The sequence below is a fragment of the Coenobita brevimanus genome, chromosome 15 (genome assembly GCF_032717465.1).
Source record: "Coenobita brevimanus isolate Jiangsu-jjx chromosome 15, ASM3271746v2, whole genome shotgun sequence".
NCBI lineage: Eukaryota > Metazoa > Arthropoda > Malacostraca > Decapoda > Coenobitidae > Coenobita > Coenobita brevimanus.
The window spans coordinates 4,755,761-4,772,519 of NC_136968.1; the positions used below are offsets into that span (position 1 = coordinate 4,755,761).

The 16,759-nt window shown below is 43.3% G+C and overlaps 1 long non-coding RNA gene across 1 annotated transcript in view; it reads right to left on the reverse strand.

Annotated features, from left to right (window-relative positions):
- LOC145390614 (uncharacterized) overlaps window positions 1-16,759 on the reverse strand; it is a 52,051-nt gene that overhangs the window by 17,907 nt on the left and 17,385 nt on the right. The window contains exon 2 of the long non-coding RNA XR_013895696.1: window positions 7,234-7,370. This is a non-coding gene — a long non-coding RNA (uncharacterized LOC145390614). The remainder of the gene's footprint in view (window positions 1-7,233; window positions 7,371-16,759) is intronic.

The window sequence follows — 16,759 nt, forward strand, 5'->3', positions numbered from 1 at the left end:
AAAATAATGATGTGGGTAGGTAGGGTAATCCTCTAAGACTATTATGTATTAATCCTATTAAACTAGCTTGAATATGTGCGGGTGAAAAAAATTCGTGAATCCATTGGAAAAAATAACTGAATTTTCTTACCCTGCAAAACTTTGTTCACACAGAACAAACAGTTTCAATTGTAAAAAAGTGAACAGTACGATTATATGTAGAAAAGTGCTGTAAGTACTGGGAAGTAAATTGTTTCAAAATATATGCATGGATAATCTTGCTATGCCTGCTTTAATGAATACTTCTTTATTTTGCAGAAAAAATTCCTAACTTCGGACAGACAAATTATTTGAGCCAAATAAAGTCCAAACTTCGGACAGACAATAATATTAATGGTAAAGTGATGCTAATTATATAAACAGAAAAACATGGCTAAAACAGAGAAATCTCCTATAAAGAGGAAAAGAGCCTACACAAGTACAGTGTCCAAAAGTGCCCTGGAAAAGGCTAAAGATGACATAAATAACAAGAACATGAGTGTGCGCAAAGCAGCTGAAAAATATAAATTAAAAAAGAGCACATTACATGATTACCTGATACAAAAACATTGCAAACAAGTGGGACGTAATACTTCATTGAGCCATGATGAAGAGTTACTGGTGTGTCAGAGAATCCTCACATTGGCAGAATGGGGATTCCCACTCGACAATTTGGACTTGAGGATGTTAGTGAAAGCATATTTAGACAAACGAGGGGTTGTTGTGTCACGATTCAGTAACAATGTACCTGGTGTTAAATGGGCCCATTCCTTCTTCAAGCGCCACAAACAAACCCTTAGTAGACGATTGTCCCAGAATATAAAGACTGACAGAGCCAGAGTGACGAGCCATGCTAGCCTAGTTCTACAGTAACCTGAAAAAATCACTAGAAGGTGTGCCTCCAGAGAACATAATAAATTTTGATGAGACCAATCTTACTGATGATCCAGGTAAAAAGAAAGTCATAGTGAGGTGCGGCACTAAATATCCAGAGAGAATCATGAACTCAACAAAATCCTCAATATCTATTATGTTCTCTGGAACTGCATCTGGTGTGTTACTCCCTCAATATGTGGTGTATAAAGCTATCCATCTTTACGATACATGGACTGAAGGCGGCCCTCCTGGAACACTATACAATAGGTCCCCCAGTGGATGGTTCGACTCGTGTTCATTCGATGACTGGTTCCACAAAATTATCCTCCCCTATGCTAAACGCAAGACAGGTAGAGTTGTCATTATAGGAGACAACTTGGCAAGCCATGTATCACCCAGTGTTATTGAGTCATGTGAGAAACATAATATCTCCCTTCTTCTCTTACCACCTAACTCCACGCACTGGACACAACCTCTCGATGTTGCTGTGTTCCGGCCTCTAAAAGTGCACTGGCGTAAGATCCTCGAGAACTTCAAGAAAACTACTGTTGGTAGGCTGAGTGCTTCATTACCTAAAGACTGCTTCCCAGCACTACTGACCGAACTGGTGGATAAAGTTAAAGGGACCATTGCTGACAACCTACGTAGTGGGTTTAGGAAGTGCGGCATTTATCCTCTTGATCCACAGAAATCCATCTCAAGACTTCCAGAAGATTCAATCCAAGATACAGCTGATACTGGTACACCAGGACCATCTACCAGTACTGCCTTAGACAGCTCAGTGTTGGAATTGTTGAAGGACATGAGGCATGGAACCAGTCAGTCAAGCTCAAGTCCAGCTATAGCGAAACCAAGGCGAAAGAAAAGGTTGAATGTGTCACCGGGCATGAGTATTACTACAAGGGCACTACAAAATGAAACAGAGAGCCAGCATGAAGAGTGTGAAGTTGATGATCCACAACCCCAGCCACTGCAGCCACAAGAGGATACAGCAGAGATAGCAGCACAGCCTTCCACTTCCACATCTGCACCCAACCATGAAGCACAAGCATCTCCCCTGACAGTCACCTCTACCCAGATTATTGGGGATAAAGTTGTTCCCTCAGATTGGGTAGTTGTGAGGGTTCCCTTTGATACCAAAGACAGATATAGGCATTATATTGCTATCACTGTTAAGGTAAAACCAGAAATACATGTCAGGTTTCTCAAACACGTTCAGGGTACACCTCACACATTTGTATACCCAATGGTTGATGACAGCAGTGACAGTGTGTGTGTGTGTGTGTGTGTGTGTGTCTTTAGAACCTGTAAGAAATGTTCAACATCATATTATGTTATTTCGGTATGCATTTGTTGAGTCAATGAGGTAGATACTTGATAATTAAGTGAAGTTTTGTTTAGGAAAATGAGGACAGTTCCTCTTACAGTTTTGGGTATATGCAGTGCATTTTTATTTTATTTTTTCATCTCAAAAAGTTCGTGAATAGTTCTTAGTTCTATTTACGGCCAGAATACCTCACTACAATGTGATATGATGCAATTTAATGTGATATGAAATTACGAGCTCCAAAAAGAAGATATTTTGGGATACTTCTCTATATATATGTATAACTCTGGTCACGAGTGCCCAATATTTTTTTTTACATTTTTTAAAAACTTCTCAAGTGTCCGAAGTTTGGCCAGTGTGTCCAGAGATAGATCCCATTAACCATTCTCATGTTTAAAGGGAAAATACATGGATGTCCGAAGTTTGGAAGAGCTGTCCGAAGTTAGAAAATTTGTTCCTAACTTCGGACACTTGAAAATGAAAAAAAAAAAGCACAAGTTTAGCTTGGCTAATTTTTTTAAATATATGGATTTAGTAGGTACTCTCCCTGGCTACCACATGACACCAACAGGAATAAAATTGCACCATTCTACAAGGAGTTATTCATTAAAACACATAAAAAATGTCCGAAGTTATGGCGTTTTACGGTAGTGTTGTTAAGACAGGTTTTGGCAAGGTGCCAGAAGGAGCAGAAAGAATTTGAGTTGGAGAGTTCACAGCAATTAGTACAAATGAAATTACTTTCAGCGAAGTGATGAAGAGACTTAGCGCGAGTCCGGGCAGAGACATAAAGGAGATGACATTCAGGGGTGGGTTGGCTTCAGTGCCTTTTTGTAGGTCTTCTCCTTGTTGTGGACAGCATTACAACAAGTTTGATTACACCATTTTTTTATTTTTTCATTAGTTACAGGATAAGAGAAAGCAATGTATGCGTCCATGTCCAAAAGAAGAACCTCTGTAATGTGTGGGGCTCACTCAGATCTCTCTCGGCCATGGATCCAATAATCATTCCAGGGAAAGTCAAAGAACTACTGCCTGAGGGCCTCCCAATCAGCAGCTCCAAAGTGCCACAGTCGCTGCTTCTTTGGAGGGTCCACAGGCCATACTAGGGCAATAGGACGAGTTAAAGTGATAAGGTTGCGATCAGAGGAGCCCAACAGAGAGAAAGGATTAACAGCATAAGCAGAAGGATTAGTTGCATGGAAAATGCCTGGTAAGTTGGAACTCTCTCCAAGGCAATCAGGGATATGGGTAAGGTACTGTACAAGCTGCTCTAAGTCATTCGTTTTGTTTCATTTTTAAAGGCTCCAACATGCTTGCATGGGTCGGCCTTGGTCACCTAGTGGCGGCTCTCCATGCTGCACAATCTATTGCAGCCTCCCTGTTCAGTCCCTTAACCCTGAGGTCACATTTAATGACCTCTTCCCATGTCTTTCTCGGTCTACCCCTCGTAACCCCACCCCCAATATTAACACTTCTCACTTTCCTCACCCAATTATCATCCCCCATCCTCTCCACATGCCCAAACCATCTCAATCTACCTCTCCTCATCACAACACCAATACAATCCAGTCCCATCCTACCTTTCAACTCTTCCATCGTGAACCCAGTCCCCCCAGACCTTGGACGCAGGGACAAACTACACATCCACCTAATCATTGTCATTTCTGTACGTCTGAGCTGGCGAATATCCTCCTCCTTCCCTGCCCAGGTCTCACTACCATACAGGATTACACTCCTAACACATGCTGCATACAAGGACCCCTTTGCACGTAGGGAGAGTCCTCTCAACATCAGGAGAGGCAAGAGCTCCCTGGACTACTTCCAACCACTTCTCACCCTAGCCATAGAGCTAGCTCCAGCCCCACCTCCAGCATACAACATGTTTCTCAAATAACAAAACTCTTCCACACACTCAAGAGATTCACCAGCAAGTTCAATTCTTTCACGTCTCACAATCTCCATCTGCTCTCCCCAACACGCCGTACACATAAAATCAGCATTATCTCGCGGTCTACCTCTGATACCACTACATCTCTTATGCACCCATTTATCACAGCCAATCATCTGGGACAACACACTCATAAATAATCCTATTTATCAGGTCAGTGACTAACTTCACCCCTATATTGCCTGAGGCCTTCAACATTTCGGAAGTCAACCCAGACACACCTGCTGCCTTCCCCACCTTCATCCTGCCTATTGCCTCACTCACAGTAGCAGCATCAAACAAAGGCCAAGGGCCAGACACTGGATCTGCTGGCTCCAAACCTTCCCTGTCCCAGTCAAACTCCTCATTCAACAACCGGTTATAATGCTCTCTCTATGCATCTTTAATATCCTCACTGTTCACCACTACCCTTCCTTCATCATTCTTCACACACTGCTCACCTATAATATCCTGATTACCCCTTTTCACCTGACCTACCACCCTAAATATCATATTTTTCCTTTCCCCATGATTTAGGTTAAGAAGTAAAAGTCTCTGTGACTCAGACTTTGCCCTGTATACCTCTCTTCTAGCCCTACACTTGGCAGCCAAATATTCCTCTTTGCTACCACCCTTTTTCCATTCCCGGAAAAGCCTTCTTTTCTCCTTAACTGCAGCTTCTACACCCTCATCCCACCACCAAGTTACTTTATGTCTTGGTGGTCCTCTTGTCCAACCGCATGTTACATCAGTAACTCTCAAGAGATTGTTCTTGAGGGCACTGTACTGTACATTAACGCCTCTGTATACAGCTCCCTGTTCAGCAACCACTCTCCTCAACTGGCTATAGAAGGCATCCCTTACTACTTGGTTTTTCAGCTTCCATAATTTCCTCCTAGATACATAAGTCCTCTTTTTCATCACTCGTTCTTTAAGCACCATATCACAAATCAGTAGTTTGTGCTGCTGCACACACTCCTCACTTCCTATAACTTTAACATCCCTCACTAACCTCCTATCGGTCCTCCTAACCAGAAAATAATCTATCTGACTGCTATTTCCCCCTGACTCATACGTAATTAACCTACTGTCTCTTTTCCTAAAATATGTGTTGCACACAATCATGTCCGTTGCCTCCCCAAACTTGAGTATCCTTTCCCCTTCTGCATTCCTTATATCATATGCACATCCCCCATGCACTCCTTCACAACCTTGTGCTGCTTCACCTACATGACCATTTAAGTCCCCTCCCAAAATCACTACCTCTTCATCCCGCATACCACCCACTACATGTATTAAATCATCCCAAAATCTATTTTTCTCTGCTTCATCCAATCCTGCCTGTGGTGCATATGCTGATATAATTGCAGCTATCCTTCTACTGAAAAGAATTTTCACTACCAATATCCTATCGCTTACTCTCATAACATTCATAACATATTCCACCCATTTCTCCGCAACCATCACACCAACACCTCTATATCCGTCTGTCCCCCTTTGCCAAAACAACTTATAGCAACAGTCCTTCTCAACAATCTTTCTGGCTGATCCACCCCTGTACCGGACTTCCTGCAAACACGCCACATCCACCCACCTCCTACTGAATGCCTCAACGACTTACCCCACTCTTCCCCTCAAACTTCCCACATTCCATGAACCCACCCTCATCTCCCTGGGTGATTTACTGTCCTCAGGCTTGCTTTGAGACTTTTTCTTGTGTTTTGTCATATTCAGTATTAATAAAGGAGGATAGACATACCACAGGTCCCACTCACGGCACAGTCCCAGGTCCAGGCAATGGATCTGGGACCCCTAGCCCACCAGCTTACCAGTGGCTGTGGTAGTGGCCTCGGAGCACCCTACCAGAACAGCTGCAGGGACACCCTCCAAGCGCGCCTTGGCACTGCAATTATCCCGCCATTATACACCCACTGATAGGGCAGCCTCCTGGGGCACTACCCCCAGGTTCGGGCCCCTCTCTATTGGGCGGAAGCGGCAGCCTGGGAACCGCAATGCCCTGTACCCTCTAGCACAGGCCCGAGCCCCATCTTGCCCTGGACCCACGATCTATGCCGGCGGAACCCCCGTCATGCCTCCCCCCCAAAAGTACATAGAAAAAAATCATAGGCTTGTTCACCTGGTGAATCAGTGAAAGGTGAGGAGAGCCAAAGGTGGTGGTGAACACTGAAATCACCTACAATGGAGATTTCAGAGAACTGAGAAACTGATAGGATGTGTTCCATCTTAGAAGTAAGACAGTTGAGGAATTTTTCATAGTCAGCAGAATTACGGGATAAGTACACAGCACAGATATATTAAGTCTGAGAATGACAGGACAGCCAAAGCCAGAGAGTAGAGAATTCAGATGATTCAAGTTCAGGATCATGACAGCAAAGATATATTGTTGAGTACATATACACATCAGCCACCTTTGGCTTTGAAATGAGTATAGAGAAAGTAGGATGATACAGAGAAGGGTTTGCTATCAGTTGTAAGGCCACAGATGTTGCAGACGTGAATAAAGGGTGAGTCAGACAATGGGTCCAAGCATCCCATTTGGTCATCACTGGGAGAGGGGTGAATGGTGGGAGGTTTTATGGTTCCCAACTTGAGGACTCCAAAGCTGGGTTTTGAGGTGCCATTTTTCTTAATTTGAAACATGAAGTGTGGTGTGTAATATGCAGCTGTGCATGTATTTTGGTGTTGACAGTTGGAGGAACTTGTATAGGAGAGTATGCCAACCTAGAGTGTTACTGAAACACTAAAAAAATTCTGCAAAGAGGTCAGAAGCTAGTCCTGAAGGCTGATGAAATATGAGCTCCAACTATCCTTGTCATGAGCTTTCCAACTTCCTTAGAAGCACCGTGTTTGACTGATGGTACAGTCTTGCTTGTGATGTATTGTAAAGGTATTTTAAAATCAGAAAACCGTGATTTTTGTGTTTTTGATTTCCCAGTCATGAGGCAGACATATGTCTTACAGAAGAACCTAAACTTTAAGTGAAGACTGATTGACCCATGTGAGATGTAGGGTAGGAGGCTAAGCTCAAGTGTTCTGTTAAAAAAAAAAATAGCCTACTTACCACAGTGGTATTACATGGTCTGAAGAATTCCAGACACATCTTCATGGATTGAAGCTAATGTGTGCTGGCAAGTCTGTCACTCCAACTGGGGCATTCTAACCACCAGACCATCAGACATCCTTCCATGGGTGATATATCTGTCAAAATTTATATTTTTGGTTAAACTAATAAATCATATTATAATATTCAATAAAAACAGTAGTGTGTGTGTACTGACTATAAGGGAAAAAAAAAGTAAGAGCCAATCCCATATTTCCTCTTCAGGGTTTTAGGAAGACCTGAAGATGGCCTAACACTGCCCACATTATTTAAGTATAAAAGACTGAGGCCCTTGGTGACAGATAGCAGCAATATATGCATATGGTCATTCAAGAAATGTTACCCAGGTTACTTGGTGGCAAACCTGTAGTGTTGGAGCTACATGGTATCCAGTAATCACAGCTGCCTTCAACAAATGAAGAATATATATATATATATATATATATATATATACAGTAACCCCTTTCTAATTCAGATTAATTGGGGGGAACTCTTTGTCGAAATATCTGAAAATCCGAATTATCAGAGCACATGCCTGCCCCTGTATATATATATATCCAGGGGCAGGATCCCAGTGCTACCTGGTGTGTCCCCAGGTGGCGGATAGGGGAAGGCCTTGTAGATATACGAGGTACCAACTTAGACGGCGCGGATCATGGGACCCCCTATAGATATATAGGGCTCCACCGAATATAACGAATAAGGTGGCACAAAAATTACATCTCACCAGAAACTATGTGGCAGGGAAGTGAGATTATTTGCCACAATCCTCCCAACCAAACATGAGTTCTATTGCAAATAATTTGACGGGCGTTCCTGTTGGATCACTGTCTACTAAAGGTCCAACCGCACTGCCTCCTGTGCTTACGGGCAGTGTGCCCCCAAAAGTGAGTAGGCACTGTGTTGGAAAATTAGACTCTTGGATGTTAAACAAACTGAAATCAATGAAGATCTATGTATACAATGTAAGAAGCCTCGCAGAAGATTGCAAACTTGATAACTTGATGACTGAACTGGAAAACATTAGTTGGGATATTGTAGGTTTGAGTGAGATCCACAGAAAAGAAGAAAAAGAAATTCAGCTCGAAGACAGCAACCACCTATTTTACTACAGAGGAAGGGAAAATGAAAGAGTTAGTGGCGTAAGATTTCTAATTAACAGAAATTTTGCAGACAACATTGTTAAATTCAGCAGTGTATCTGACAGAGCAGCTTTTGTTGCCATTAGACTGTACAAAAAAATATACCATGAATGTCATACAGGTATATGCAACAACTTCTCAAAGCCCACATGAAGAAACAGAAACATTCTATAATGACATCTCCCAGATTATGGAAGAAGAAAAGACAACATATACCATACTCATGGGAGACTTCAATGCAAAAGTTGGGAAGTCGAAAAATGGAGAAGCATGTATGGGAAAATTTGGAGTGGGAGAAAGGAATGAAAGAGGAGAAATGCTGGTAAATTTTGCTGAAATGTTTAACATAAGAATAATGAACACATTCATCCACAAAAGAACAGGGAGAAAGTGGACCTGGAGAAGCCCAAATGGAGAAACAAAGAATGAAATCGACTTCATTATAGCAGATAAGAATAAAACGATCACAAATGTCACAGTTATCAACAAAGTAAATATAGGTAGTGATCATAGAATGCTGGGTTGCACAGCCAGATTCAATTTCAGAAGTGAAAGAAAGAAGATGATTAAAGATAGAGATATGCCAAATAATAGTAAATGAAAACAAAGCAGCCTTTCAGTTGGAAATAAGGAACAGATTTCAGGCTCTAAGTAATGCTGAATGTGATATTGATAAGCTGAATGACAGACTAACAAAAGTGCTACGAGAATCAGTGGAGCTAGTAAGAAAACCTAATACAACCAATGCCAAGAAATATTCAGAAAAGACACTCGAGCTTATGAAAAAACGAAAGGAAATGAAAGTAAAGACAAAGAAAGATGAGAACGAACGGAATTAAATAAGCTTATCAACAGAAGACAAAGAGAAGAAAAAAGAAAAACATGGATCAGATCAAAGAAACCATCAAAAATAAAAAAAAGTCTGAAACAGGTCCGAAATAAAATGGCACTAGGAAAGCAACAAATGACATCACTGAAAGAAAAAAATGGTGAAATCATTCAATGCAGAGATAAGATGGTGAAGAGAGTTGAAGAATTTTACAAAGAACTGTATGCATCAAAGACAGTAGTGCCAATCGCTAACTTTTCAGTTGACATAAGTGAAATACCTGAGGTAACACCAGATGAAGTAAATATTTGTCTTAAAAATATGAAAAGAGGGAAGGCTCCGGGAGAAGATGGAATAGTAGCAGATATACTGTTGGATGCAGGAGTAGAAGTACAAAATAGGCTTGCTCACTTATTTACCCACTGTATAAAACAGAAGAAAATTCCCAAAACATGGTGTAATGCAATAGTTATTTTACTCTACAAAAAAGGTGATTCAAAAGATCTTAGTAATTATCGACCCATTAGCTTATTATCAGTCATTTACAAACTCTTCACTAAAGTCCTTACGAACAGAATAACAACAATTTTGAAGGAAAACCAACCTCATGAACAGGCAGGATTCCAAAGCAGGTATTCGACCATGGATCATCTACATACAATGAATCAACTAATTAAGAAAACTACAGAATATAATAAACCACTATGCTTAGGTTTTGTTGATTACAAAAAGGCTTTTGATTCATTGGAGCACAAAGCAATTATAAATTCACTGCGAGAACAAGGAGTGAATGAGAACATTGTAAACCTGCTCAAAAACATATATAAAGAGGGAACTGCTACAGTTAAATTACATAAGGACTCGGAAAATCTATTGCCAGACGCCTCAATCCCGTTTGGGGTGGCCACAAACAAATCGCCTCCAAGTCGCCCTGTCCCCCGCCATTTCACTGCCCTGCTCCCAATTCACACCCCCCTCTCTCATATACCTCTCCACCCCATCCCTCCATCTCATCCTTGGCCTCCCCCTCCCTCTTCCCCCCTCCACCTCACTCACATACACTCTCTTCGTCAGTCTTTCACCCTGCATCCTCTCAACATGGCCAAACCACCTTAAGATTGAGAAGGGCGTGCATCAGGGAGATATAATTTCACCAAAATTATTTACAGCATGCCTAGAAAGTATTTTCAGAAAGCTAGACTGGTAAAACAAAGGAGTGAACATTAATGGAGAAAAGCTAAACCATTTAAGATTTGCAGATGACACTGTCCTAATCTCAGAAACAGCAGAGGCATTGCAAGAAATGTTAAATGACCTGAACAGAGAAAGTCTGAAAGTAGGACTGAAAATGAACCGAAGTAAAACTAAAGTAATGTTTAATCCACAAACACCAAACAACGTCATCAGAATAAGCGATGAAATTCTTGAAGAAGTTGAGGAGTACAACTACTTGCGACAAACTCTAAAATTAACGAAAGATGATAGCTCAACCGGTAGAGAGGTGGCGTGCGGTCCTAACGGACCCAGGTTCAAATCCCGGCTGGGGCAGGGACCAGTTTAAGGATTTGAATTTCATTAAATCAGGCTTTACTGATCTACCAGAAGACCTGCCGACATGTTGTAAAAATACCCCCGCTAATACCAATACACCGGTCCTGTATGAGACAGCCCTAGCATGTATTCAATATGGACGGTGGGTGTTAGCGCCGAAGTGGTGACATGTAGAGGTGTATGGTATGTAGGAGGACTGATGGGCCTTGATAGCAGGCTGTGAAGCCTATGCCCAGAGTCGGACACATAAAAAAAAAAAAAAAAAAAAAAAAATTGGATGGAGAGCTTTCGGTAAACATAGAGACATTATGAAATGTAGCTTGCCACTTTGTATGAAACGAAAAGTATGTAACGAATGTATAATTTCAGCTATGACGTATGGTTGTGAGACCTGGAAACTGACAAAATCAACGGAAAATAAATTAATCCGTTCTCAGAGAGCAATGGAAGGTCAGTGTTGGGAATATCTTTAAGAGACAGGAAAAGATCAACTCAGGTGAGAGAGCAGACTAAAATCAAAGATATTATAGAAGTTATAAAAGAACAGAAATGGAGGTGGGTAGGCCAAGCAAGAATAAGGGATAACCGATGGAGCAAGAAGCTGACTGACTGGACACCAAGAGAATGTAAGCGTAGCAGAAAAAGGCCAGACAGGAGATGGAGAGATGAGATAAAGAAATTTGCAGGGAAAATGTGTCAGAGATTGGCTCAGTCAAGGAATTCATGAAAAAGGTTGGGGGAGGCCTTTGTTCAGCAGTGGACTAGTTATGGCTGATGATGATGATGATGATATATATATATATACATATATATACAGTACCCTCGCGTCCAACACGGTAATATTGTTATGCATGGGTCCCATGTTGGACCAAAAACATGTTGGACAAACAACAGAGCTTATGGGGAAAAATGAATTATGTCAGCAACCCTAGGAAATGACTGAAACATAATGGAGAGGAGAAAGTGTGAGAGAATGGGAGTATGGATGGGGTATATGTGCAGGAGTAGGTGAGAATGAGAGGGCAAAGGAAGGAGTATGTATAGCTGTGAGTAAAAGATGGAAGAAGAGCATAAGACAGTATGGATCAGTTGGGTCAAGGATTGTGTGGGTAAAGTTGAAAGTTGGAATACAAATGTGGGCGATTGTGTGTGTGTATGCACCAACCAAGATCGTGCTAGCAGAATGAGAGAAGAGTTCTGGACAAATGTGGAAGTGTGCATGGAAAAGTTTGGAAGGAATGAGGGAGTGTTTTTGATCGGTGATATGAATGGTAAAGTAGGGAATGTGAAGGTGGATGGAATAGTTGGTGAGTGGGGTGTGCCTGCTGCGATAGATGAGAATGGCAGTGCGTTAGTGGACATTTGTGCTGGGAGGGGGTTGGTGATAGCCAATACCCTCTTCAGGCATAAAATGATCCACAGGTATACATGGTGAGTGATGAGAAGAGTGGGTGGTGAACTGAATGAAAGGAAGGCAATGATTGATTATCTGTGTGTGGATGAAAGGATGCAAAGATGTGTAATGGATGCAAGAGCTTATAGAGGTTAGGGGAGTGGACTTTCTGACCACTACTTGGTGGTGGCCAGAATTAGGATACAAGTAAGATGGAGGAATAGAAGAAGGGAAAGACGAGAGGAAGGAGTAGTTGCAAGGAGAATGGAAAGGTTACAAGAGGATGAGAAAAAGGCAGAGTATAAGAGAGAAGTGGAGGAATGATTGGGCAAATATGAATTGGAGCAGATGGGGGACGTGGAAGGTGTGTGCAAGATATTTACAGAAGAAATATGTCTCTATCTATCTATCTATAGCCCGACGCCCTAATCCCGCAAAGGGTGGCCGCAGACAAAACGCCTCCAAGTCACTCTGTCACCCACCATTTGACTACCCTCCCACCAACTCACTCCCCCCTCCCTCATATACCTCTCAACTCCATCCCTCCACCTCATCCTCGGTCTACCCCTCCCTCTCCCTCCCTCCACCTCACCTACATACACCCTCTTAGTCAGTCTTTCATTCTCCATTCTCTCCACATGTCCAAACCACCTCAGTGTATTTCTCCTAATCTTCTCAACCACATCCACATCTACCCCACAACGTTTCTTCACTTCTTCATTCGTCAACCTGTCCCTCCATGTCACTCCACATGCTCCTCTCAAGTAACTCATTTCCACTGCTCTCACTCTTGACTTGTTCCCCTCTGGCAAGGTCCACGCCTCACTTCCATACGTCAGGGTAGGGATCACAATACTATCATGCAGTGATTTCTTAACTTCCATACTCACCTCCCTATTTCTCATCACTGCTTTCAGTGTACCAACAACCTTCCTTCCCTGCTGTACCCTTTCACGTACTTCATCCCCCAAAGTTCCATCCTTACTCATCACACTACCCAAGTACTTAAATGCACTCACATTCTCCATATCCTCACCATCCAACCTCACTGCACACTCTGGTCTTCATTCCTCTCAAACACCATAACTTTACTTTTGTTTACATTAACTTTCAGCTTCCTCCTCCTACACACTGTCCCAGATTCATTCACCAAACCTTGCAACTCCCATTCATCTTCACTCAACAATACTGTATCATCAGCAAACAGCAACACCGGAAGCTTCCAAATCTCACCCTCATTCATTAGGGCCAGCCCCACATCCATTGCCCTACCTTGCACCTCCTTTACAACCCCATCCATATATATATTAAACAGCCATGGAGACATCACACACCCCTGTTTCAGTCCCACATTGAGATCAAAGAATTCACTCAGCTCACCATCCACTCGCACCGTAGCCCTAGCTCCCTCGTACATACCCTTCACAGCACTCAACAATTTCCCCTCCACTCCATATATTCTTAATACCTTCCACATACCCTGCCTATCTATTCTGTCATAAGCTTTCTCCAAGTCCATGAAGGCAGCATACACTTTCCTTCCCTTCTCTAGATACTTCTCCACTAAACATCTTAGAACAAATATCTGATCTACACATCCTTTTCCCTTCCTAAATCCCCCTTGTTCTTCTCCAACTAGCTCCTCTGTCATATGCCTAACCCTATCAATGAGTATTCTACCATATATTTTACCAGTCACACTAAGAAGGCAAATACCCCTATGGTTACCACATACTTCTCTCTCCCCTTTTCCTTTGTACAGAGGAACAATTATACCTGATTTCCAGTCCTCTGGAACCCTTCTCTCTTCCCAAGCCAATCTACACAACTTCCATATCCACTCCACAACAATCTCACCCCCATACCTAAGCATTTCACCACACACTCCATCAATTCCTGGGGCCTTTCCCAGCTTAATCTTCTTCATCGCTTCCACTACTTCTGCCCTACTGATCTCTTCCTCCCTCCTCTCATCTCTTCTTCTCCCAGCCATTCCCCAACCACTTATACTCACACTGCTCTCACTCTCTACATTCAACAAATCCTCAAAGGGCTCCTTCCATCTCCTCAATTTCTCTCTCTTCTCCACCAACAATCTATTATTCCTATCTTTCACTCCCCTATTATTTCCCCTTTCTCACTGCCTTACTTTCTTTACCTCCTTCCAAAACAATTTCTTACTCTCCCTCCATTTCACACTCAGATTCCTCCCAAACTCTTCATCCACTTTCTTCTTACTCTCCTTCACCAGTCTCTTAACCTCCCTTCTCCTGCTTACATATACCTCTCTCTTCTCTCTCTCATCTTCTCCTCTACCTCTACTCGCCAACCATTCACCATATGCCTTCTTCTTTTGTTCCACAGCTCGTTTCACCTCATCATTCCACCTTGCTGTCCCTTGCACACCCTTGCATCTCCTCCTCACTCCACAAACCGCCTCACACGCTGCGCCTATCTCTTCCGTGAATATCTTACATACGTCTTCCACCCCTTCCATCTGCTCTAGCTCATACCTTCCCAATCTTTCTTCCACTATGCTCTTATACTCTGTCATTTTCTCACTATCTTGCAATTTCTCCACTCTTCTCACAGGAGCTGCTTCCTCCTGTCTTCCCCTTTGCCTCCTCAACCACTTTCTTTGCATCTTTACCTTGGCCATCACTAAGTGATGGTCCGAGACTCCATTCCCCCACCCTCTCCACACTCTTGCATCCAACACTTGTCTTCTCATTCGCTTATCCACACACACGTAGTCTATCATTGCCTTTCGTTCAACAAGTTCACCATCCATCCTCCTCCTCACTCTCCATGTATACCGGTGGATCATCTTATGACGAAAGTAGGTGTTGGCTATTGCCAACCCCTTACAAGCACAGATGTCCACCAAAGCACTACCATTCCCATCTACTTCAGCTGGCACACCCCACTGACCAACCACTCCATCCACTCGTACATTCCCAACTTTGCCATTCATGTCTCCAATCAACAGCACTCTCTCGCTCCTCTCAAACTTGTGCATGTAATATGTGCAGCATGTAATGTGGTGTGTGGGAGGAAGAGAAGACGGAGGGGGGTGCAAGGAACAGCGTGGTGGACTGAAGAGGTGAGACAGGCTGTGGCACAAATGAAGAAAGCATACAATGAATGGATGAGAAATAGGGGCATGGAAGAGGTTGAGAGGCGGAAGAGAGAGTTGTATGTAGAAAGAAAGAGAGAGGTGAAAAGATTAGTAAGAGAGAGTAAGAAAAGAGTGGATGAGGAATTTGGAAGGAATTTGAGTGTAAAGTGGAGGGACTGTAAGAAGATGTTCTAGAAAGAGGTGAAGAGAGTAAGACAGGGTGGAAAGATAGAAAGGTAGGAGGAGGCCGTAGCATGGGCCAAACAGGGTAGTACTCCCGAGGGGAATGGGAATGCTGGTGATAGGGAGAGCTGGAGCTCCTGTTTCACTAGCTATCTAACCATCCCCCTTTGCTGACCTTTTCAGTGTGACAGTAACATGGAGAGTAGACCAGCATACTCTCCCAAACATTTCCTCTAACTATCTATGCACTACACCACATGCACTTTACATTTCACATAACGTAACCCACTACGTTACAGGGGTTGGTGCCAGCAAGGGCATGAGGCCAGAAAACTTTGCCCCCACTACCTAGTGGCGGACTTCTGGGGGGAGGCGTGGCGGGGGTTCCGCCAGTATAGATCGTGGGTCCAGGGCGAGATGGGGCTCGGGCCTGTGCTAGAGGGTACAGGGCATTGTGGTTCCCAGGCTGCCGCTTCTGCCCAATAGAGAGGGGCCCGAACCTGGGAGTAGCGCCCCAGGAGGCTGCCCTATCAGTGGGTGTATAATGGTGGGATAGTTGCAGTGCCAAGACGCGCTTGGAGGGTGTCCCTGCAGCTGTCCTGGCAGGGTCCCCCGAGGCCACTACCACAGCCACTGGTAAGCTGGTGGGCTAGGGGTCCCAGATCCATTGCCTGGACCTGGGACTGTGCAGTGAGTGGGACCTGTGCTGTGTCCGTCCCCCTTTATTAATACTGAAGATGACAAAACAAAATAAGTTTCAAAGCAAGCCTGAGGACAGTAAATCACCAATGGGGATGAGGGTGGGTTCATGGAATGTGGGAAGTTTGAGGGGAAGAGCAAGGGAAGTCGTTGAGGCATTCAGTAGGAGGTGGGTGGATGTGGCGTGTTTGCAAGAAGTCCGGTACAGGGGTGGATCAGCCAGAAAGATTGTTGGGAAGGACTGTTGCTATAAGTTGTTTTAGCAGGGGGGGACAGACGGATATGGAGGTGTTGGTGTGATGGTTGCGGAGAAATGGGTGGAATATGTTATGAATGTTTTGAAAGTAAGCGATAGGATATGGTAGTGAAAATTCTGTTGGGAAGAAAGATAGCTGTGATTATATCGGCATATGCTCCACAGGCAGGATTGGATGAATCAGAGAAAGATAGATTTTGGGATGATTTAATACATGTAGTGGGTGGTATGCGGGATGATGAGATAGTGATTTTGGGAGGGGACTTAAATGGTCATGTAGGTGAAGCAGCACAAGGTTATGAAAGAGTGCATGGGG